General features: G+C 38.7%; 2 pseudogenes across 2 annotated transcripts; both read left to right on the top strand.

The window, feature by feature from the left end:
- Nucleotides 1–6,114: 6,114 nt before the first annotated feature.
- LOC143541844 (low affinity inorganic phosphate transporter 1 pseudogene) lies at nt 6,115–9,076 on the top strand (annotated as a pseudogene). Its single transcript, XR_013136814.1, has 2 exons — nt 6,115–6,288; nt 7,434–9,076. The product of XR_013136814.1 is annotated as a low affinity inorganic phosphate transporter 1 pseudogene (transcript).
- A 10,737-nt stretch (nt 9,077–19,813) lies between these two features.
- On the top strand, nt 19,814–24,033 carry LOC143541845 (inorganic phosphate transporter 1-4 pseudogene; annotated as a pseudogene). The gene is made up of 2 exons (XR_013136815.1): nt 19,814–20,127; nt 22,431–24,033. The product of XR_013136815.1 is annotated as an inorganic phosphate transporter 1-4 pseudogene (transcript).
- Nucleotides 24,034–24,375: the final 342 nt, after the last annotated feature.

Genomic DNA, 24,375 nt, shown 5'->3' on the forward strand with positions numbered 1-24,375 from the left:
GCCACGGTAGCTTTTCAGTGGCAAATATCTCCGTGACGCTTTTGGTGAGTGGCGTCCACCGGTGCTTTTGGCTTGAAGGGTGTGTGTGATTTCTTCCGCCAACAAGAGGGTGAGAGCTGGATGAGGTGTCAAAGTTTACCCTTGACTGCCAGATACCTAGCTTCCTCTTTTTGTTCTGCCGGGCGATCCGGACATTGTTCTCTCTTGTCCTCTGCTTGTAGAGGTGTGTACTCTGGGGAAGATCCCTTCCCAGTTGCTTCTCCGTCTCGGCAAAGCGCTTGGCCGCCGTCATGATGGCATCCCATGTTGATGGCATGCCATCCTTACCCGTCAATGTGCGGATAAGCTCCGGGTATTCGGCGCCTTGGATGAAAGCGGCGCGAACAAGATCTTCACTTATGTTGCCGAGACTTAGCTTTTTGGAGTTGAAGCGGGTGATGAAGTCTAATAAAGATTCATCCTCCTCTCTAACGCTGTTGAGGATCGTCCACTGTTCTTCAGTATATTTCCTCTGTTGGCTGAAGTGCTGGCTGAACTTGTTCTGAAAGTCCGCCCAGTCATATATGTGGTGGACCGGTAAACGATCGAACCATGCCCTGGCCGCTCCAACCAGAGTTATCTGGAACATATAACACCACGTGGGTTCCGTCCAGTTACTGACGGTTGCCCCCGCAATGAATCTGTTCAAGTGGTCGTCTGGGTCGGATAGACCATCATAAGTGGCAATGTTGGACATTTGTTTGGCACTTCTCGGGGCGATTGCTTCCGCAATGTCCCTTGCGAACTTTGACTTTCCTGCATTTGTAGCAGTTGGCCTAAAGGTTTTGGAGAAGTCACGCGGGTTTCTCTCCGCATTCGTTGGTTTAAAAGCTTCCCCAAAATTCCTTTTCGGCTGGAAGTCCGTTTCCTTACGCTTCCCTTTCGCCTTATGGCGAGGGTTTGCGTCGGTATCGGATTCTTCTCTCTCCTCGTCTGAGTACTCGCACTCGCTGTTCATATTGAGCTGTTGGCGAGTACTGCCGAATTCGTCAGCCTGTTGAGCTGAACGCAAGCGTTCATCCAATTCAGCTTGGAACTCTCTCTGACGTGCTTCGGCCCACGCCTTCACTTGATCTAGTGTTTGGCGAGGGGCCCTCGTTCGTTTTTCCAACTGGGCATCAGTGAACCCCAGTGGAATATTTACTGCACTTGCCCCGGCTTGGGTAGTCGGGGTAGTGTTCGTAAGATTTGTATAACCGCCGGTGTTCCCCCAGTTGCTGGGGTTGTGGTTACCGGGGTTTCTTGGTCGGTTACTGGCCTCGGGACCGGAGTAACGTTAACCATTTCTTCAGAAATTTTGAAAAAACTAAATTAGTTCTAGCTTTTATGCACGGATGGCGCCAATGAAGAAACACTAGGTGAACCCACGTGCAGATTATAGATAATCTGGGGGTTAAGTAATGTTTCCCACGAGGATGAGGTCCAGCAGAGAAGGTTGTTCTTCAGGGGACCTGCAAAACAGACACCGTAAGCTCGTCACTGAGAAGGGGGGGTTCCTCCTTGTGACCACCCTCCGGCGTGAGAATCAGACTAGATTGCTCTGAATATAAGTGTATATTAAGAGATTGCTAGATAAGATTGAGATATCAGATGATGTCCTTACCATTCCAAGGTGTTGGAGTATTTATAGCCGAAGGTAGGTTTCCTAGAAGGTACAGCCGGCTGAATAGTATTCCTGTTCTACCAACAGTGGACTACGCACAGGCCATGCTGGTTGGTGGATAGGCTACGGCCAACAGTAAAGGTCGGCTGTATACTGTTCCTTTACTGCCGGCTACGCACTGTTCCACCAACTGTAGGCTGCGCGCGTCCCATCGTAAGGGTTGGTGAGTAGGCAGCGGCTAATAGTGACAAACAGTACAAGAGGGTGCTCCTCCTTGTATTGTTGTCGGTGAGCTGTCACCCTGTGATTGGTTCATGGGCTGCTCTGGTCAAATTGTCTGTTCCGCCCATACCTTAGTAGGTATAGTACGAAAGACCTTCCAGAAGCATACGGACTGGCTCATTTAGGCGGGAGTATTCCCGCCTTGCTCATTCCTTCATGTGACTACTGAAGTAGCGAATGCCTTGTGCGTGTAGCCTTGCTGTTAGTGCGGGTAGCCTTCCCTGATGGCTTGTATCCGCAGCTGCGGGAACAGGCGGGGTACTTCGCCATTGGGAGGCTTTCCCTGCGGGTACAGCTGGCGTACTGCGCGTAAGGTTCTCTGAGCATGGTGGGCCCTGCTGGAGCAGTTGGTTATTGCGCAGACGTCCCTATTCAAGGTGAGTCTTGCGGGTCCAACTGGGCTCTGCTGGGACCTACCTCTTCAATCCTGTTAAAGGAAAAAAAGATTTTTTTGTATATGAAGTTAATATATTTTGCTCTTAGTAATGTTTCAAGTTTCAACTTTCAACTTTCAACTTTCATGAATATGAAATTCAACGTTACTAACTCCTCCATGTAAGAAAGGGCAGACACCAACTTATAAAAAGAGTTTGAAATCAATAATGGCGGCTGGGTATATATATATATATTCAACTCATAGATAGATCGGCCCATACCTGACACTAGCAAAGTTAAAGCAGTCAATAATGAGAAACAAACAAAAGCCGTTCTTCTTTTATTTTTTTCCTATTATTATTTTTTTTTTCTGGGGTATAAGCATGAAACGTGTAGTACAAGATTGTGATAAGGAACTAAAACTATACTTTTTAAACAGCAGAAGTTTGTGTTTAGGCTGTGTTTTGTGGAATAAATAGTTTGAGCTAGTTATTCTATCATGTCACGCCACCTCATCGTCACATAAATAACTTGTCCTTTCGTTAATTTAAGCGTTGTGGGATAACTAACCACTAACTCAATAAAATAATAATTAAACTATTTGAAAGAAAAGGAAAAAAAAAACATAAACAAAAAGAGGGATTGGTTGTTAGTGGGGTAGACCTTACCTTTATCACCAAAACGTCGTTTCCACCATAGCGTGGGAGGGGGGGGGGGTGGAATTGCTTGGCGTCGGAATAACCCTTGGGTTGTTGTGGCATGGGGTCGTTATAATAGATGAGGTGGATGGATGGCGCTCAATTGCCATACCACAACACCCAGCCTATAACTGTCAACCAACACGATTTAACGTGTTTGATTTTATAATAAGAGTCTGTTTGGTATGGGGTAATAGAATGGACGACAGAATGGAATGGACGTGGTAATGGAATGGACAAAGGAATGGAATGAGTTATTACCATTCAAATGAAATGTTTGGTTGCCACATGAGAATGAAATGAATCATTAATTTGTATTGTTGGTAGGTAAAAAAAAAAATTAAAATGATGGTGAGTGGTGGTGGTGGTGGTGGTGGTGGTGGCAGCGGTGGCGGTAATGGTGGAGATGGTGGTGCGCAGCGGTGACGGTGGGCGGCGGGTGTGATGGTGGGGCGATGATTGAAGGATACGGCTGGCGGTGTTGGGAGGCTGGCACTGATGGCGATGGTTTGTGGAGGTGGGTGGTGGCGGCGGTGGACACCGATGGTGGTGATTGGTGGCAGTGGCGGCGGTGGTGGGCAGCGGTGACGGTAGGCGGCATGTGTGATGGTGGGACGATGATTGATATATGCGGCGGGCGGCTAGCGGTGCTGGTGGCTGGTACCGATGGCGATGGCTGGTGGAGGTGGGTGGTGGAGGCGGTGGGCGGTGGTGGACGGCGATGGTGGTGGCTGGTGGCAGTGGCGGCGGTGGTGGTGGTGGGAGGGTGGTGGAGGTGATGTAGGGTGAATGAGGGAATGAAATGAAAAAAAAAATATGGGGTATGGATGGAATGAAATTGGGGTATTTTAGAGAGAATGGAATGGACTGGGTAATAGGTCATTCCATTCCTTTGGTCAACCAAACACAATATTTTCCATTCTCTCACAATGAGTCATTCTATTCCATCCTCCATTCCTGCATACCAAACGCTACCTACATGTCATGCCTTAAATACCGGTAATTCTACATTAACCATGAGTAAGAAAGACGTTGAATTCGATCATAATAAATGTTCCGTCTCAATTACCTTCAGCATAATTTAAACAGATTGGTTTTGAACATGAGAAAGATTTAAAACATAAGTAACCAAAACAAAATCATGAATTTGTTACAAAACAAACAATATTAATTGGATGACTCTATATATTACTATTATAAATGGTATATACGTATAAAAATTTACACCGTCAACTCTATTCTTTTCAATTCTATTCTTTTGTAGATATATACTTGAACCTGAGATCTTCGCGGTCTTTAATACTAAATTACTTTACTTTTAAATTGGTTAATTTTTCTAGCTAATTTTATTTTTAATTTTAAATTATTAATATTTCTAAGCTAAAATATAAATAATTACTTGTAGTAAACTTGTTATATCTTTATTAATACCATGTGACGTGTATAATTGTTAATCATGGTTGACGAAAAGAGATGCTATTGTAATACAATCTTGAAAGATATTTTGTTTGAATCAACCTACTTCTCACTCTCAAATTAACATATTACAATTTTAAATTATGTTAATTTTTAAAGTTAATATAGTTTAAATAGTTGTAAATAAGAAATGATTATTAACCAAAAGTGGATTCGTTTGAAATTACAAAATATCTAAATGTAAATTATATTTCTATTTTAAAATGATCAACTGAAGAGGTAGGTCCCAGCAGAGCCCAGTTGGACCCGCAAAACTCACCTTGAAGAGGGACGTCTGCGCAGAAACCAACTGGATCAGCAGGACCAACCATGCTCAGAGACGTGACGTCCTTACGCGCAGTACGCAAGCTGTTCCCGCAGGAAATGCCTCCCAATGGTGAAGGACTCTGCCTGTTCCCGCAGCTGCGGATACAAGCCATCAGGGAAGGCCACCCGCGCAGCAAGGCTACACGCACAAGGCACTTAGCTCTCAATCACTCAGTGTCAACTGAAGGAATGAGCAAATTCGGGGTCAATCCCGCACAAAGGCGGGAGGGGGAATACTCCCGCCCATAAGCCAGTCCGTACGATACGGGAAGATCTTCTGTACTGTACCTGACGAGGTATGGGCAAAAGATCTGACTAAAGATACGACAGCTTATTGACAACAGTATGGCGAGCAGCATGCTCCTGTACTGTATGTCACTATTAGCCGGTGCCTACTCACCAACTCCTGTCATACCACGTGCATAGCCGGCAGTTGGTGGAAAAGGAATAGTACACAGCAGGCCTGGTCACTATCAGCCGCTGCCTACCCACCAACTACCAGCAGGGCACGTGCGTAGGCCACTGTTGGTGGAACAGGAATACTATTGCAGCCGGCCACACCTCCTTGGAAACCTACCTTCGGCTATAAATACCTCAAATGGTATGATCATCTCATCTTATCATATCTTATCACATTATCATCATATTATACCTGATATCTGCTCTAGCAATCTCTTAATATACATTTATATTTAAAGAGCAATCTAGTCTGATTCTCACGCCGGAGGGTGGTCACAAGGAGGAACCCCTCCCCTCCCCCCCTTCTCAGTGACAAGCTCACGGTGTCTGTTTTGCAGGTTATCAGAAGAACCATCTTTACCGGGTCTAACCCCTCGTGGGAAACATCTATCTAACCCCCAGGTTATCCGTAATCTGCCCGGGGTCCGGTTAGTGTTTCTTCATCAACCGAGTACGTAACAGACTATATATAGAAGAAAATATTAAATATAATACTAAACTGCATTACAAAGGTCAGTATTTCTATTTAGTTTTTGTTCACTTCAATGTGAAAAAAGATATTAAAGTATGAAGTTGTAAAATGTTTAGTATATTTTATGATGAATGAAGCTATATCATATATCATAATTTATCTAAAAGTCTCAACTTTAGGTTTATTACAACACGTTGAGATTTTTTTAATGATGTAAGTGTTAAAAATTAAGCAAAAATGAAGCAATGTTTGTTATTATATTAAGTTTCTACTCAACCTTCATTAATATTATACAAGATGATTGAAATCAAGCGTTATAATTTGCTTAAATTAATGGCTGATCAAGAGCATATTAATTCTATCAAAAATAGGCAAGCTGTCCGTTGACTTCATTAGAGATTAGATCATTGGTGAAGCAATTTGAGCGTTGACCTCATCCATAAGAGCATATACCCAATATGCTACAAATGATTCTTAGACTCGTGAATCTTTAAATAGCGATCAATTCAACATATCATCTTCTCATCACCTTCTTCTTCTCTCCTCTAAAAATAGTGTATAGCTTACCTCTTCACAAGGTACTCTCTCTCTCTAAAACCGATTATCTTTTACTGTTTAAGATGTTTAAGAAGATTTACCAGATACGGTTGTTTTTGAATTTTGTATATGTATCAATGAGCAATTCATTTTTGTACGTAAAATCGTCATAAACATTGGCACTTTCCCGTCTTAATGGTTTATGAAACATTTGAGCATACTATTTACCAAGTCGGGTAATTGGATAAATATGCCATTATCGAATTTACGTATATTTATTGGAACATTAAATTTGTCGCAAACATTTGACAATTTCCCATCTTAATGGTTTATGAAACATTTGAGCATACTATTTACCAAGTCGGGTAATTGGATAATTATGTCATTGTTGAGTTTACGTATTTTTCATTGGAACATTAAAATTGTCGTAAACATTTGGCAAATTCCCGTCTTAATGGTTTATGAAACGTTTAAGCATGCTATTAACCAAGTCGGGTAATTGGATAATTATGTCATTATAGAATTTATGTAATTTTTTAGTGGAATATAAACATGTATTTATAATTTTCTAAGAATTTAATTATTTATTAATCTTAAATATTTTTTAAATAATAGATTAAATATATTTATATATATTTAAGATGCATAAATATTTTTATATATAAATTACGTGAAAAGAGAGTGTTTCTGCTTTAAACTATCGTTTTTATTTTCAAACATTGACTTTCATTAACAAAACGACACTAGCTAGCAAGACGCTAAAGGTTAAACAGATAAACAAACAATAATTACAAATCAAAATTACACCAATGATTTAAATTTTAAACTATTGTTACTTATATATATATTTGTTTGTTTTCCACATGCATGCATGACTTTTCATTTACTACCAATACCAAAAGTCTTTTAACTGGTCCACCAATTCTGTCATCATAGTTACAACCAAGAAAAAATAAAATATCTAATTTGTTGAATAGGTCTTCCAACATTTAATTTAATACAATTAAATTCATGTTTAAATATATAATAATTCATGACATGACACCTAGAAAATATTTATTATACTATTAGATATTTATATTAATATTAATATTAATAATTTATTTATAAATCATTTAACAAGTTAAAGTCTAAATTCAACATTTGTGTATTTATAAGTATTAACTCATTTTCTTTGTGTTCATAGACTATAGCTTTGGAACAAGTAACTAGCTAGCCATGGCTCGAGAGCAACTACAAGTGCTTAGTGCACTTGACTCAGCCAAGACACAATTGTACCATTTTACCGCTATTGTTATAGCCGGTATGGGGTTCTTTACCGACGCCTACGATCTTTTCGCAATATCCCTGGTGACCCGATTGCTCGGTCGTATATACTACTTTAAAGACGGTAAAAAGCCCGGGACACTACCCCCTGGTGTGGCCTCATCGGTTACGGGTGTCGCACTCGTTGGAACGTTATGTGGTCAATTGTTTTTCGGGTGGCTCGGTGACAAAATGGGTCGGAAGAGGGTGTATGGTATGACTTTGGCACTTATGGTTGTATGTTCACTCGCTTCGGGTCTCTCGTTTAGCAACGAACCAAAGGGTGTGATGGCGACGCTTTGTTTCTTTAGGTTTTGGCTCGGGTTTGGGATCGGTGGGGATTACCCGCTCTCGGCTACTATTATGTCGGAATACGCTAATAAGAAAACGCGCGGGGCATTTATTGCGGCAGTTTTCGCTATGCAAGGGTTTGGGATTTTGGCTAGTGGGATTGTAGCGTTAATCGTGTCGTCATCTTTTGACCACGCGTTTAACGTTCCCTCTTATGAAACAGACAAATCGGGGTCCACGGTCCCACAAGCGGACTATGTTTGGCGTATTATTCTCATGTTTGGTGCGATTCCCGCTGCTTTGACATATTACTGGCGTATGAAGATGCCAGAAACCGCACGTTACACCGCTTTGGTGGCGAAAAACGCCAAACAAGCGGCGCAAGACATGGCTAAAGTTTTACAAGTCGAGATCGAAGCCGAAGAGCAAAAGGTTGAGAAAATTGTTCTAGATACTAGAAACTCATTCGGGTTGTTTTCGAAAGAATTCGCCCGAAGACACGGGCTCCACTTGCTCGGGACCACATCCACATGGTTTCTACTCGATATCGCTTTTTACTCACAAAACCTTTTCCAAAAAGACGTGCTAAGCGGTATCGGGTGGATCCCGCCCGCGGCCACAATGAGTGCCATTGGCGAGGTTTACCGCGTGGCTCGGGCTCAAACTCTTATCGCTATTTGTAGTACGGTTCCCGGTTATTGGTTCACGGTCTTTTTCATCGACCGAATGGGTCGGTTCAAGATCCAAATCATGGGCTTTTTCTTCATGACCGTGTTCATGTTCGCCCTCGCGATTCCTTACCATCATTGGACCCAACACGAGAACCGTCTCGGGTTCGTCATAATGTACTCATTAACCTTTTTCTTCGCCAACTTCGGCCCGAACGCGACCACTTTCGTGGTCCCCGCGGAAATATTCCCCGCAAGACTCCGGTCCACTTGCCACGGAATATCCGCAGCCGCGGGAAAAGCGGGTGCCATCGTCGGGGCCTACGGGTTCCTTTACGCTTCCCAAAGCACGGATCCCAAGAAAACCGACGCGGGCTACCCCACGGGGATCGGGATCAAGGCGTCCCTCGTCATTCTCGCCGTGATCAACTTGCTAGGACTCGTGTTTACGTTTTTGGTACCCGAACCTAACGGGAAATCACTCGAAGAGTTGTCGGGCGAGAACGAAGACGAGGTCGAACCCGCGGCCTCAAACACAACTTATAACCGAACTGCTCCTGTTTGATATTACAAACTGACTACTTTTGTGTTCATTTTGTGGAGTACTTATGATTGCTATAGCTTTATGAATCTTTGTAAAGATTCTATGGCTTTCATATGTTGTTTGTATGTGGTCAGTAGATGGTGTTTTACCTTTTTTCATGTGCACGTACGTAATTATTTCTTTTATAAAGTTATTATAAAGGTGTAACACTTTCAAGCCAACGTTGTCACTTTTTTTTTTTTTAATATATAAACAAGATATGAATATAATGAAGGGACCGGTTCGTTATTCGGTCTGGTTTTAAAAATAAACCACTGTTACGTCTAGTGTTTTGCGCCCGGTTCTTCAAGACATCGGACATAAACACCTAAAATAAATCGGACCCATTTTACTTAAAAAAATAATACACAATTCATATTTCTATAATATTGAAAAAATATATCACTATTTAAGTTAATAATTAGCAAATTTTAGAATAAGTTAGTATTATAATATACTTATCTTATTTATTTATATTTACTTATTTTGCTATAAATATTAGTATATATATATATATATATAATATCCAAAAATTATTTTTTTATATTTACCATTTTTACACCCAACTTTCCAGTTGCCTATCGACTTTTACAACTTTAACGGCATCCTTATTTATTGATGTTATTACTTGTTAAAGAGTACACTCAATTTAATACATTTTAGGGTCAGATTTCATTTCAAACGTTTGTCATATCAACATCACATATGTTGGCTATTAACTATAAACGACGACTTGGAAGAAATTATTTTCCTCGTTTATAATACTGAGTCTAAAAACTAAACTTTAAATTCAGATATATAAAATCTAAATTAAGACAAAGTTTTCACTCTTTTATACAACTTGAAAAGTATTATAAATTTGAAAATGTAACAATATAATTCTTCTTTATATCATTTGGCAAAGTGATCATGCTACTACCGTGTTGGCTAAACTGCTTGAAAGGGTATTTATAAATAGTTGAAACCGAAATAAATCAAACTAATCAACTAAATAATTATACACGTTGATTTACTGATTACACACAATTTAAAAAACCGTGTTTTACGTTACTTATTTTGTTTTCTTGTTGACAAGATTAAACAGTTTCTAAAACATATTTTTCCAAAGCAATGCATCGTTTCAATAACGACTTATACTTTTGCATCGCACGCGTCTTAGGACTTAGGAGACTTTAAATTTAAGCAACTAGTGTGACATATATGTCTTATCTTGTGATTATAGTCATATGAGGTTTAAAACGTTCCACTTCAAATAATTTCTTTATACCAATATTTCAACTACATATGTAGACTTATTATAATGATAAAGTTTGGGTGATTCTCAAATTAAATGGTACATGTCGTTCTAAAAAGAAATGGTCAAAGCATAGTGTAAGGAAAATGGATAGCAACTACTATTTCATTAATTAAAATTTTACATAGAATTTGAAAAGAGTTTTTACGTAAATTATGTTACTATTAAAGACAATTGGCTTTACCTGAACCATCGAAACAAGAGTTGAAGAAACTTCTCGTGTTATGTTTAACATGTCGTGTTTAATACGACAGATTAACAAAATATCCGAACATAAGAAATTTAACTAAACTTGTTAATTACACATACATAAATGATAAGCAGGCACACGAAACAAACAAATCAAACACGGTTATATATAATCAATCTAATAACATGAACGACATGACGCAACATGTTTAGCATAATTAAATATTATTATTTCAATAACATAAATATTGACACAAATCACTTACTTTAATTCATAGTAACTGTAGAGGTAGTACCAAAAAGACCCAAATACCCTTAAGTACCATCCGCGGGTCACAGAGAATGCTCTTATAAGCCACCCGCGGGACAAACGGATCACCCGCATATCAAGATAGAGGAGGAACGTCCTCATAATACGCGCGGAAGCATCCGGGCGTCCTCAAAAGTCGTCCGCGGGACAAGACATATGTACGCATAAATAACTGGAGAACAGTGCCAGTAGGACAGCTGTCACCATTCAAATACTTTCTAGAAGAAAGGCTCATGATTCTTACTTGGGGAATACGTGACATACTAACCAATGAACAAAGGACACCTGGCCAGGTTGTTATAACCGTGCACATGGTCAGGGTGCGATCCATCCTATCAGCTGGTGACACGTGTCCAGGTTGTTGTACCCATGCACATGGGATGTATAGCCCAACCTATCACAAGAAGACACGTGTCCAGGCGGTTATCAAAGATCTTCTAGAAGAGGACAGCTGTCCCAATCATCTTCCATCATCATTCGGCTATAAATACCTTGTCAAACGGTATGAGGTATTCATTCACTCACATATATTCTGACTACACTTAGTCTCTGTACTTTAGTATTTTCTACATTACGAACGTTACTGATTTTCACGCCGGAGGGTGGTTACAGGAAGACCCCCCCCCCCCCCTCTTGTCCTTCCTGTAACGAGACCACGGTATTTGTTTTGCAGGTTTCGGTCACTGGACTTTAGGGAGCTTTACTCATATCGTGGTAATAGTTATCGTATTGTACCCTGTTGACTCATTGGATCCAAGACCCATACCCGGGGAGTGGATCTGTGTTTCTTCAGTAACTAAGATGATACTATAAAACTCACCAAAAGTTATAATCTATAAAATCTTTAACAAATTATCAACAAGAAGTAATTTGATTTAAGTAAGATGATAATCTACGTTTTTTTGATAAACATGTCTTAAATGTATTAAGTATTCCTGTCATAATTCCCTTATTGTTTGTAACTTTTTTTTCTTGGAGGATTTTTTTGACTTTTAATTAGTTATAATTGCTATTATCTAATAATTTAGGGAAAGAAAAAATTTGTTATTTCTTAACATGAAATAATAAAATTAATAAAGTATTATTTAAAATTCTAGTAAAAAAAATGGAATATTTGATTGTATATGAATTCAAGAGAAAACTTAAATACATAATATTCTAGTTGACATGGACAGTGGTTCGCACGAACTCCGTTAGCTCCACGACATTATCTGTATTGAATAACAACACATGGCTTAAGGAAACCATACACTTATGTTTTTATTTCTGTCTCGACCCAAAATGGTTTGTGTGTGTCTATTATTTAGTAAACAAGCTTTTAGTTGTTTTATTAAATTCACTCAACTTTTAATAAATGTTTAGCTTTTTATGTTAATTATTTCGTAAATGTTAAATAGAATTAAATGAGACATTTGAAATACATATGAATCATGATTACTGATTATCTTGTTAAGTTTTATCTTAATTTAAAAATTATGAAATCCGGTTATCATCTGTTGATTTTTTTTCTTCACTATTACCTCTTAATTCAAGTTAATTTTGAAAAAAAAAAAATCACCAGCTAATAATAACGAAGATTCATGTATGGTTTATTTTGTCTGATTTAATTTTATAAAGTGTACACATGCATTTATTTAAAAAACAAAAAATACATAGAATGAACATATAATAAAAGTTAATTAAGTTTATATGAAAAAAGAAAAAATTAAATAACTTTAATAGAATCTTTAACACTAATTAGCCAGGTTGGTGGCACACTGGCAAAGACAAAACTCTTAAAACATTAACAATTGAAAGGTATTGAGTTAAAGTTTCACGGATGATAGAAATTCATCATTCAAGAAAACAGGTCGATTATATAACAAACTTGATTACTATATATTAGTATTGTTATAAATATTCTCTTATCTAAATATAAGATGCCAAGATGGGCAACAATAAGATATCTAGTTGACCTGATTTTAAAACTCTTATACAACGTATGTGGTTGGGTTATCATGTATATTTTATAAAAATAGTATTTTGTAACTTTATTTGATATAATTTTTTTAATAAACTTTCATAGTCTAAATCCTAACCTGTTCTCACATGAAAGATTCAATTGGTCTATAAACAAAATGTTAATTGAGTGTGTAAGTGATCTTCATCCACACATATACCCTTTTTTACCACTTTGACTTTCACGTACGTGTCGTGATTTTGGGAGTTAATCATGTGAATATTATTTTGTTCTAGATTCGATCCTACTATGTTGAACATAAGGTTTTTTGCTTTGTTAATGATGAGAGCAACCGAGGGTGTGTAGTGCGGCTTTTAACTAAAACCGAAATGAATATCAAACTTTTGGTTTTATGATTTTTTAAAATTGTTAGGTTTCGGTTTTTTCGGTTTTTGGGTTCGGTTCGGTTTTGGATGCGGTTTTCAGTTTTGCTAATCGAGCCAAAACTTTTTGGCCAAAAAAAACTTGACCAAGATATTGAAATTGAGCATGATATTATTTTTTTCTTTAAACTAATGATTAGTATAATATTGAATGTTTTGACCTCAAATATTTAAAAGTTAATAAAATACATATTATAAATCAAAATTCAAAATCAAAACTAAAAGTACCAGTATTATTAGGTTATTAATCATATGTAGACTAAATATTAAAAGTTATATCTTTGTTATTTAGCATATGTTTAAACTAAACAGATAGTCATATGTAGATTTTGTTTTAATGGTTATGGTTATTTCGCTTCGGTTGTTTCGGTTCTTAACAAAATACAAAACCGAACCAAAACCAATATTTCGGTTTTTGCTAAAGTTCAAAACCAAACAGCTAGTTTCTAATTCGGTTTGGTTTTTTTGGTCCGTTTTTTTTTAGTTTTTTCAGTTTCAGTTTGGTTTGTTCGATTTTGTGCACATCCCTAGAGAGCAATATACAATAAATCGAAATGATATATTAATTTATATTTTAATTTTGGGATTCTTGTAATTCCTAACTTGTAATGCAGTTTCATCTTATGTGCTCTATTTTTATTTAGTTTGATTTTACACACATTAATGCATTATTCTCAGGGTTGACCATGCTCCGGGCTATGTTTACAACTGCATACGGTCCACTCTCCCTGAGGAGCTATAATTACTAAATGAAACTTGATGAATAATTGTATATATTTCTTATATAAATCTATTTAAAAAATAAACGTACAAAATGACAATTTGGCACGATGTCGATATGGAACCAACATTTATTTGTTCAACTTTTAGGGATTTACATTCTTTTTTTTTAATATAGAATTGTATTTGAGTAATTGAGCATATATTTTAGAGACCAATTTTATTTTTTTTTACTCGCTGCTCTGGATCTGTAATTTTTAAGGATTATCTTATAAGTTTTACGATTATCTTAAACTAGTCGTTTAACATGACCTATTTTAAAACGACTAGCTACCAAATCTATAAACTCACAATAACCGAACCTCAAAGATAAAGATACACATTGTCGTCCACAATCAAACGGAACATACTCAGTAGCTCCTTTTGTTTCTTCCCATTTTCCGCCTAACAAACTACAATATTATCAATTTCCTCCTCCATTGATGTGCGGGTTCAAAGCAACAAGAACAAGACATTCATATAAACCCGAAAACTTTAAAACAACACTGTAACGACTAGTTTAGACCATAAAGTAAAGATACGAGTAGATTGTTATGTTAAACTAGCCAAGACGAGTTAATTACTACTTAACTACTTGTATAGGAATGTAAACAAAGTAAAGCAGACAAGACGAGTTAACTACCAATAAATTACGCTATTCGACTGGATTTTCCAAGTACAAATAACGAAGCGGAGTATGAAGCATTCTTGGTCGGGCTGAGAATTGCGCGTAAGATGAGAGTAAAAAACTTGGAAGCCCACGTGGATTCCATGTTAGTAGCCAACCAAATAAACGGGACGTACACGGCCGTGAACGACACAATGGCCCTGTACCTCGCACAAGCAAAAACCCTTATGCGCGACTTTAACGATTGTAAGGTCATACACGTCAAGCGTAGCGAAAACAAATCTGCGGATGCGTTAAGCAAGCTTGCATCATTAGCCTTCACTCACTTGGGAAAGGACATCCGCATTGAACTCCTTGGAGCACCATCAGTCCCGCACAAGGAAATCTGTGTCATCCAAACCGGCACAGAAACGTGGATGACACCAATAATAAATTACCTTGCGGTGGGTATACTACCAGAGTCAAAAACACAGGCAAGAAAAATACGCTGTAAAGCACTGAACTATCAACTCATCCATGACATCCTTTACAGACGTAATTTTCTTGGCCCACTCCTAAGATGCGTGGACAACCAAGATGCTGGCTACCTCCTAAGGGAAGTGCACGAGGGCATCTGTGGAGTACACGCAGGTCCACGCGCTGTTGAAGCTAAGCTAAACAACGCGGGATACTTTTGGCCGGGGATGCATACGGATGCGCTGGCATACATCTGAAAGTGTAGGTCTTGCCAACTCTACGCACCCAACACGCATCGCCCGAAGAATGAACTTGTTCCAGTCACCTCTTCATGGCCATTTCAGAAGTGGGCCATCGATGTGACAGGCCCATTTCCCCACAGCAGCAGGGAACGTTCAGTTTCTAGTGGTCGCCATCGACTACTTCACCAAGTGGATAGAAGCAAAACCCTAGCCCAAACAACCGCAAAACATATCAAAAAATTTATTTGGGAATTTATTATTTGTCGTTTTGGACTTCCCCAGAATTTGGTGAGCGATAACGGCACCAACTTTGCTGACAAGAAGCTACAAAAGTGGCTGGAAGAACTTCAAATCACCCACACCTTTACCTCAGTGGCGCACCCGCAGGGTAATGGTGAGGTGGAAAGAGCAAATAAGAGCATCGTCGACGGCATAAAGAAAAGACTCTTAGAACACAGATCCGGCTGGGTGGACGAAGTTCCACACGTCCTTTGGGCAAACAGAACGCTGAAAAAGGCCAGTACGGGAGAAACCCCGTTCAGCCTCACTTATGGCACTGAAGCCATGGTCCCGGTCGAAATTGGTTTACCCTCACCAAGGGTCTTGATTCAGCCAGAAGACAATGATGCGGAAAGACGGTTAGACCATATGCTAACCGAAGAACGCAGAGACTTAGCCGCAGCGCGTGAAGAGAACTACAAGCGACAAGTGCAAAAGTACTACAACACGCGGGTAAAACTCTGCAACTTCAATGTCGGAGACTACATACTGCGTAACAACGAGGCTTCGAACCAAGAACGCCCAGGAAAGCTGGCCCCGGTCTGGGAAGGGCCATACATTATCAAAGAAGTTTTGGGAAAGGGCGCATACCGGCTCGAAAGGCTCGATGGCACCCCCATCCCAAGAACATGGAATGGAGCTCAATTACGCAAATGTTACATGTAGATCAATTCCAAACTTATAAAGAAAAGGCCTAGAGCCACTTCTAATGGAAATGATTCTCCTTATCACATTGTGTTGATAGTCTTACCTTTATACTTATTCAAAACACTGATATGCCGGTATTCACCGCATAAATAAGTGGGGAAGTCGTTGCGTGTGGACGGCGGCAAAACCCGCGTAAACACAAAAAACGGCAGAAATTTCTAAGGAAAAGATGAGGAAAACCTTCACGCAGGTCAGTTATAGGTAAAGTTTGGTCATCCCACTAAATGAAAGTGACGGTCCTACCCGCACAATCATGATAGAGGAAACTGAACATTAACCTATTGACAACCGCGCGTCGAAAGGTTAACTTATTCAAAACACTGATATGCCGGTATTCACCGCATAATAAGTGGGGAAGTCGTTGCGTGTGGACGGCGGCAAAACCCGCATAAACACAAGAACAGCAAAAATTTCTAAGGAAAACATGAGGAAAACCTTCACGCATGTCAGTTATAGGTGAAGTTTGGTCATCCCACTAAAGGAAAGTGACGGTCCTACCCGCACAATCATGATAGAGGAAACTGAACATTAACCTATTGACAACCGCGCGTCGAAAGGTTAACTTATTCAAAGCACTTGGAAAATTGCTAAGTTAAACTAAAGTATGCATCAGCGAATCATATATTGTTTATGAGGCAAAACAAGTGCCAAATTAAACTATAATATGCATGAGCAAGTCATATAACGTTTATAAAGCAAATCAAAAAGATTCAAAAAGATTCAAAGATTCAAAAATAAGAGGGAATATACCCCCTTACCTTGGTAACCAAGAAACCGTAAGACAAGTGCGGGTACAGTGTCAAGGCGAAACCCTTCACATACTTAGCACCTGCAGGGAATTGAAGCCAAGAATACCTTGGTAACCAAGAAACCGTAAGACAAGTGCGGGTACAGTGTCAAAGCAAAACCCTTCACATACTTAGCACCTGCAGGGAATTGAAGCCAAGAATACCTTGGGAATCAAGTAACTATAAGACGAGTGCGGGTACAGTGTCAAGGCGAAACCCTTCACATACTTAGCACTCGCAGGGAATTAAAACCAAGAACGATCTTCTGGGCCATGCTTGTGGAAAGGGAAATAACATCCCCGCATAGCGAGAACGTTGAGAACTAGATTGTTTGAAGCTCCAAGATGGAATTGGTTGTTTAACATAATTGATCACTATGTCTAAAACTACCAAAACCTCGTGGAGAATCTACAAGTGAAACTCAACGCTCCTGACTTGCGAGGAGGTTACACACCTACCCGCATCATACCCAAAGATCAAGCAGAAAAGTCGGGAATTTCTGCACGTGACATTAGGGAAACCGCGGGAAGAATCCCCACGGACAACCTTAAAACTAAAAACCCTTTTCAAAACCCCTTGCTTAAGTCCAAAAGTTCACCTCACTTATTAACAATTCATGAGAAGAACATTGGACTGGGGGGTAGGTCCCAGCAGAGCCCAGTTGGACCCGCAAGACTCACCTTGAAGAGGGACGTCTGCGCAAAGACCAACTGGTTCCGCAGGACCCACCATGCTCAGAGAGATGAAGACCTTACGCGCATACGCCAGCTGTTCCCGCAGGAAAAGCCTCTCAATGGTGAAGTACCCCGCCTGTTCCCGCAGCTGCGGATACAAGCCATCAGCGGAGGCTACCCGCACTAATAGCAAGGCTACACGCACAAGGCACTAACTCTCAATAATTCAGTAATGTCACCTGAAGAAGGAATGAGCAAGCCGGGAATACTCCCGCCCAAATGAGCCAGTCCGTACGCTTCTGGAGGATCTTTTGTACTATACCTGCCAAGGTATGGACAAAATAGACAAGATCTGACCAAAGCAGCGACAGCTCACTGACAACAGTACGACGAGGAGCACGCTCTAGTACTTAATGTCACTATCAGCCGCTGCCTACTCACCAACCCTTGTCGTGGCATGTACATAGCCTGCAGTTGGTGGAAAAGGAATAGTACACGGCCGGCCATGTCACTATCAGCCGCTGCCTACCCACCAACCACCAGCATGGCACGTGCGTAGCCCACAGTTGGTAGAAAAGGAATATTATACAGCTGGCTGTACCTGCTTGGAAACCTACATTCGGCTATAAATACTCCAACACCTTGGAACGGTAGGATCATCTTATATCATATCTTACACCATCATATATCTGCTCTAGCTATTTCTCTTAATATACACATATTCAGAGCAATCTAGTCTGATTCTCACGCCGGAGGGTGGTCACAAGGAGGTACCCCCCCCTCTCAGTGACGAGCTCACGGTGTCTGTTTTGCAGGTCATCAGAAGAATAACCATCTTTGCCGGACCTAACCCTCGTGGGAAACATCTACTTAACCCCCAGATTATCCGTAATCTGCCGGGGTCACTTAGTGTTTCTTCAATACATAAGATATATAATTGATCAATAATACACATTATTCTTGATAACTTAATGCATATTATCTATAATTTTACATCAACGCTTTATGCGCACATATATATTTCTTGTTATGCTTTTGACGTTGCGTAGTAAGTAGTAACCATCCAAAAGATATCCATCATCCATTTTTTCATTTACAATATTAATTCAAAATTAATATGGTTTACTAGTTTTTCTGGTTTATTTTTTGAACACCAATAGTGGCTAAGGATCGAATTAGAATTTAGAATCACTTGATTTGTACTTTGTAGACTAAAATCCCATTAATATTTTGATACCTGCGATTGAGATTATACTTTTCAATATCACAATTTCAAAACCTTTTTGTATGCAGAGAAAGTAATTCGTATGACTAAAAGTATTTCAAACAAATAATCTATTACACGTAATTTATACATATTATATATTAATTTATTAGCTTAGGGTATACAAAGTCACCATAGCCACCATAACCGAGTGGTCGATTCATAATAGGTCGATTGACCGTCGATTACTGGTCAGTTTCCTTAACTGCCAATGTACTTTTTTTCCACTGTTTTAGTTGAAAATGGTTAGGTTACAGTATTCCTGGCTCAGTTATGAAGTTTAAAAACTAAAATATGCTGAGTTTAAGCTTGGATATGGTTACTGTTGAAAATGGTTATGTTACAGTCTTCAAGCTTAGTTATGTAGTCTCAAAAATAGAATATGTCGGATTCAAGCTTGGATATGGTGTTCCAAGCAATGTTACTAACAACTCTAACATAATTATATGCTTGAAGATAGAAATGGATGTACAAAATATGAAAAGAGAGGTATAATATTTGAAAATATACAAACATGAAAACTTCATTTTAGTTAAAGTTGGTTGACGAAAACACATTAATCATAAAAAATAACATAACGGTGTGTTAATCAAATTTACTTAGTCATAACCGTCAAGTTTTTTACCATATGATTAATTTCGATTAACGGTTCGGTTTTTCTCACCACCTTTTTATCCCTCTTACAAAATTCCCATTTTATATTCTACATTTTCAAACAACAGTTTTATATGAACTCTAGAAAAGAAATCAAAAAGTATTACCACTTTCCACTAAAAGCAAGAAAAAAAAGTCATTGTTGACTTGTAAAAACCACATTCGATCTGTGCCACGTCATCAATCAAACAATCCTAGCCGTTAATTATTCACGTATGGCGTGAGACAACTATAAAAAGTGGGCCCACTTGAAGTTATTATATACAGGGGCCATATATCACCAACCACACCATATCTCACCTCTCCATCTTCTACTACATAATCTGGCTGAACTAAAGTACTACTTTTGTTGCACAAGTTACAACTTACAAGGCTCGGTGTTCACGGCCTTCGTTGTGTGTTTGAGGTTAGATTCGTAAACTGTTTATGTTTCTTGTTTCTATAACTTGTGTTTTGTTTAGTTGATGTTAATATCAGGTATGCTTTCGGTTTTTTATTACGGTTATAAACAGCTTTTAACGTGATAAGTGCACACATAATCAACATAATTGTATTAAACTAGAATAATTATTATTACTTTAAAGTTTTCAGCTACAGTAAATTATTATTATTATTTCACTTCTTTTTTGTATTGTAAATTTGTAATTACTCTTGGTAAAAAGTGTAAAGTTCTAAATTACTCTAGTTATATGTATGTTTAGTAGGTTAAATCTAGTTATACCGGAACACAACGTTATTTTAATAATGGTCGGTTACAGGTTTTGAAAAAATAAAGTGTTTATTCAAAAAATTATTATTTTAGGACTATACTGTTTAATATAAGATCTTATAGTTTTTTTTAGTGATGTGGGGTATTTGGATTTCCGACTTAAAATATGTAGTTGTGTTTTCTTTTAGTTATGTAAACAACGTAAGAGGAACAAAATAAAGGCAATTCTGACATAGTTAATTAGTTATATTCGACAACTTCAAATTTATTCGTTAAGAGTCTTCGAAAATCACTAAGAGGTGTTTTTTATGTTAACCAAACTAAACGCATTTTTATCTCTGACCGATTAAGATTTAGCCTTTTAATGGAATCATTAAGTTGCTAAAAGTGAAAAACATATATGGTTAGTAGAAAATCAAAATGTCTAATGACACACTTTAATAACAAGTTTTACAAACAAAATACACAACATTATCGAAAAAGATCATTAATTACAACGTTATATCAAACATGAAAGTTGGATAGTTTGTTGCATTGAGTTTGATGTACTACTATATACATGTGCATCAGATTTTAGTGTAACAACCAATCAAACATGTAAAGCTAGATAGATGTACATCCGTAATTAGGTACTATTACAAATTTGTACAATGCAATCCGGGCGAGATACCCTTTAACCCAATTAGGTACTATTACAAACATGTAAAGCACGTATTTTTTATAACCGTAAAATAAACACTCATGCAAACCACCTACCAGTAAATTACAAAAACCGAATACATCTTACCAAGTACCAAGTTGAAGAGGACGATAAACATCACTTTCAATTATGTATGGGTCTTTTATAGGAACGTGTACACCCTAATATGTCCCATATTCGATTACCATTTTCTATTATAAATGACAAATAGTTGTGGCCGTTAGACCATATATGTTCGGTATTCATTTATTGGGTGTTTTCTTATTTTGTTGTGTTTGGTTCTAAAGACTCCAAAAGTCGTTTATTATCTATCCATCCTATTGTTGTCACTTGTAACGCTATAATTGGTTCCTTAACTAACAAGTCACGTTAAATTTACCTATTTAAACATGCCAACTCCTTCGTGATATTTTTCTTACCCGTGAATACATATTACATGTTCTAGATAACTTTAAAACATTTATTAGTTGCCTGCTGACAAATGAAATTAGATAAAACTTAAACTTGTGTTGGATCATAAATGGGTTTAAGTCATGATATCACTACTAGAAGATGAGTCATTTTCTTACAAGGATTTTGTTGAAAATTTGTTGGAAAACCTATTTTCTAACGATTTTCCTACAAAAAGTTGTGTGAGAAAAATATATGTGAAAAAATCATTTCTAATATTTTTTCAACATATTTTTCTACAAAACTAGGTTGCAAAGTTTCTACACTTTTCCAACAAATCTATTTTATTGATTTATTTTTTTTTCAAACTTTCTAACAAAATTATAATACTATATATAACACAAATAATTATATGTATAATGTTTTCCAACACCTTTTTAACAAAAATAATAAACATAATTGATAAATATATTTTTGTTGGAACAGTAACAATTTTCCCTAGAAAAATCGTATTGTTATTATTGCGATGTTGTAGTAAAAGAAGGGCTAGTTTTTTTTTTTTTTAAATTCATCTGGAAATTGTTGGAGTTACATGTTATAGGAATTTATAAAAAAATTCGAATGTTAATATAAACGAACTTACTTTTAGGCTCGGGCTCGATCGAGCTTTTTAACGAGCCGATCTTGAGTAGCTCGCGAGCAGCTCGGCTCATCTGCACCCTTAGTTCAGAATGTTAATATAAAGGAACACGAACATATTTATTTTCCATTACTCGTGTTCGGTTAAAGTTAAATAAATGAATACAAACATGCGGTGTAACTATAAGTAATATATTTGGACTGTCACACTTACTTTTATTTACATATGTAAAGAACTAATAACTATTTATTTTTGTTCTTGAACACATAGGTTATGGCAAATGATAACTTGAAGGTGTTGAATGCACTTGATGTAGCCAAGACTCAATGGTACCATTTTACGGCGATCGTAATCGCCGGTATGGGTTTCTTTACCGACGCTTATGATCTCTTTTGCATCTCGTTGGTAACGAAACTACTAGGCCGAATTTACTACCACGACTTCGCTGACGAGAAACCCGGGTCATTGCCTCCTAACGTGTCGGCCGCGGTTAACGGGGTCGCGTTTTGTGGCACCCTCGCGGGTCAACTCTTTTTCGGGTGGCTCGGTGACAAAATGGGCCGAAAACGAGTTTACGGAATGACACTTATGTTAATGGTCATTTGTTCGATCGCGTCCGGGCTTTCGTTTAGTAACGAGCCGACCGCGGTTATGGCAACCCTTTGTTTTTTTCGGTTTTGGCTCGGGTTTGGGATTGGTGGAGATTACCCGCTTTCCGCGACGATCATGTCGGAATACGCGAATAAGAAAACCCGAGGCGCGTTTATTGCGGCGGTGTTTGCGATGCAAGGGTTCGGGATTTTGACGGGCGGGATGGTGGCGTGTATTGTTTCCGCCGCGTTTAAAGCCAAGTACCCGGCTCCGGCTTACGAGGTGGACCCGTTGGGGTCCACGGTCCCACAAGCGGATTATGTGTGGCGGATTATTTTAATGTTCGGGGCGATCCCGGCTTTGATGACTTATTATTGGCGGATGAAGATGCCCGAAACCGCTCGGTATACGGCTTTAGTGGCGAAAAACACGAAACAAGCGGCGGCGGATATGTCAAAAGTTTTACAAGTCGAGCTCGAGCCTGACCAGGAAAAAGTGGTCGAGAAACAACAAAACACGTTCGGGCTTTTTTCGAAACGGTTTTTGAAGCGACACGGGTTACATTTGCTCGGGACGACAAGCACGTGGTTCTTGCTTGATATCGCGTTTTATAGCCAAAACTTATTCCAAAAGGACATATTTAGTGCGATCGGGTGGATCCCGAACGCGAAGACAATGAACGCGATCCAAGAGGTTTTTAAAATCTCGAGAGCGCAAACGCTAATCGCGCTTTGTAGTACGGTCCCGGGATATTGGTTCACCGTATTCTTTATCGATAGAATCGGGCGGTTCGCGATCCAGTTAATGGGGTTTTTCTTTATGATGGTTTTCATGTTCGCGCTCGCGATACCGTACCATCATTGGACACAAAAGGAGAACCGAATCGGGTTCGTTGTAATGTACGCGTTAACGTTCTTTTTCGCAAATTTCGGGCCTAACACGACTACATTTGTGGTCCCGGCCGAGATTTTTCCCGCAAGGCTTCGGTCAACGTGCCACGGGATTTCGGCGGCTTCGGGTAAAGCGGGGGCAATAATTGGTGCATTCGGGTTTTTGTATGCGGCGCAAAGCCAAGACAAAACTAAGACGGATAAAGGTTACCCGCCCGGGATTGGGGTAAAAAACTCGCTTATTGTGCTCGGGGTCGTGAATTGTCTCGGGATGTTGTTTACGTTTTTGGTGCCCGAGTCGAATGGTAAGTCGTTGGAGGAAATGTCAAGGGAAAATGAAGACGAGGACGAGGAAACAGTTGAAAATAGAACAGTCCCGGTTTAAAATAAAGGGAAAATTTCATATATATCTCAGTAGTCAGTATAGTGTGTTTTTTAGTAGTTAAGTGTTATTACGATAAGGGATCGATAGCGAGAATGTGACCGAGCACGACGAGCTCTAGACCGCAACATAACAACATGGATATTGTGTCGGGAATACGTTATTTAGGATAAACAAGTTGTCGTACTATTTTTACTTGTAACAAACAAGCCAAGAGTGTCAATATATGTGTTCTTTTGGTTTGTTTATTCTAATTTTGGTTTTAAATTAAAAACCAATTATTAGATAGAAATATTGTTTGCGGTGCACGCATATAATGTATATATGTGTGAATTCTCGGGTGGATAAAAGG

This window comes from Bidens hawaiensis, unplaced genomic scaffold (assembly GCF_021521415.1).
Source record: "Bidens hawaiensis isolate Kalapana, Puna unplaced genomic scaffold, B.hawaiensis_p1.1 tig00012650_1, whole genome shotgun sequence".
Classification (NCBI taxonomy): Eukaryota; Viridiplantae; Streptophyta; class Magnoliopsida; order Asterales; family Asteraceae; genus Bidens; species Bidens hawaiensis.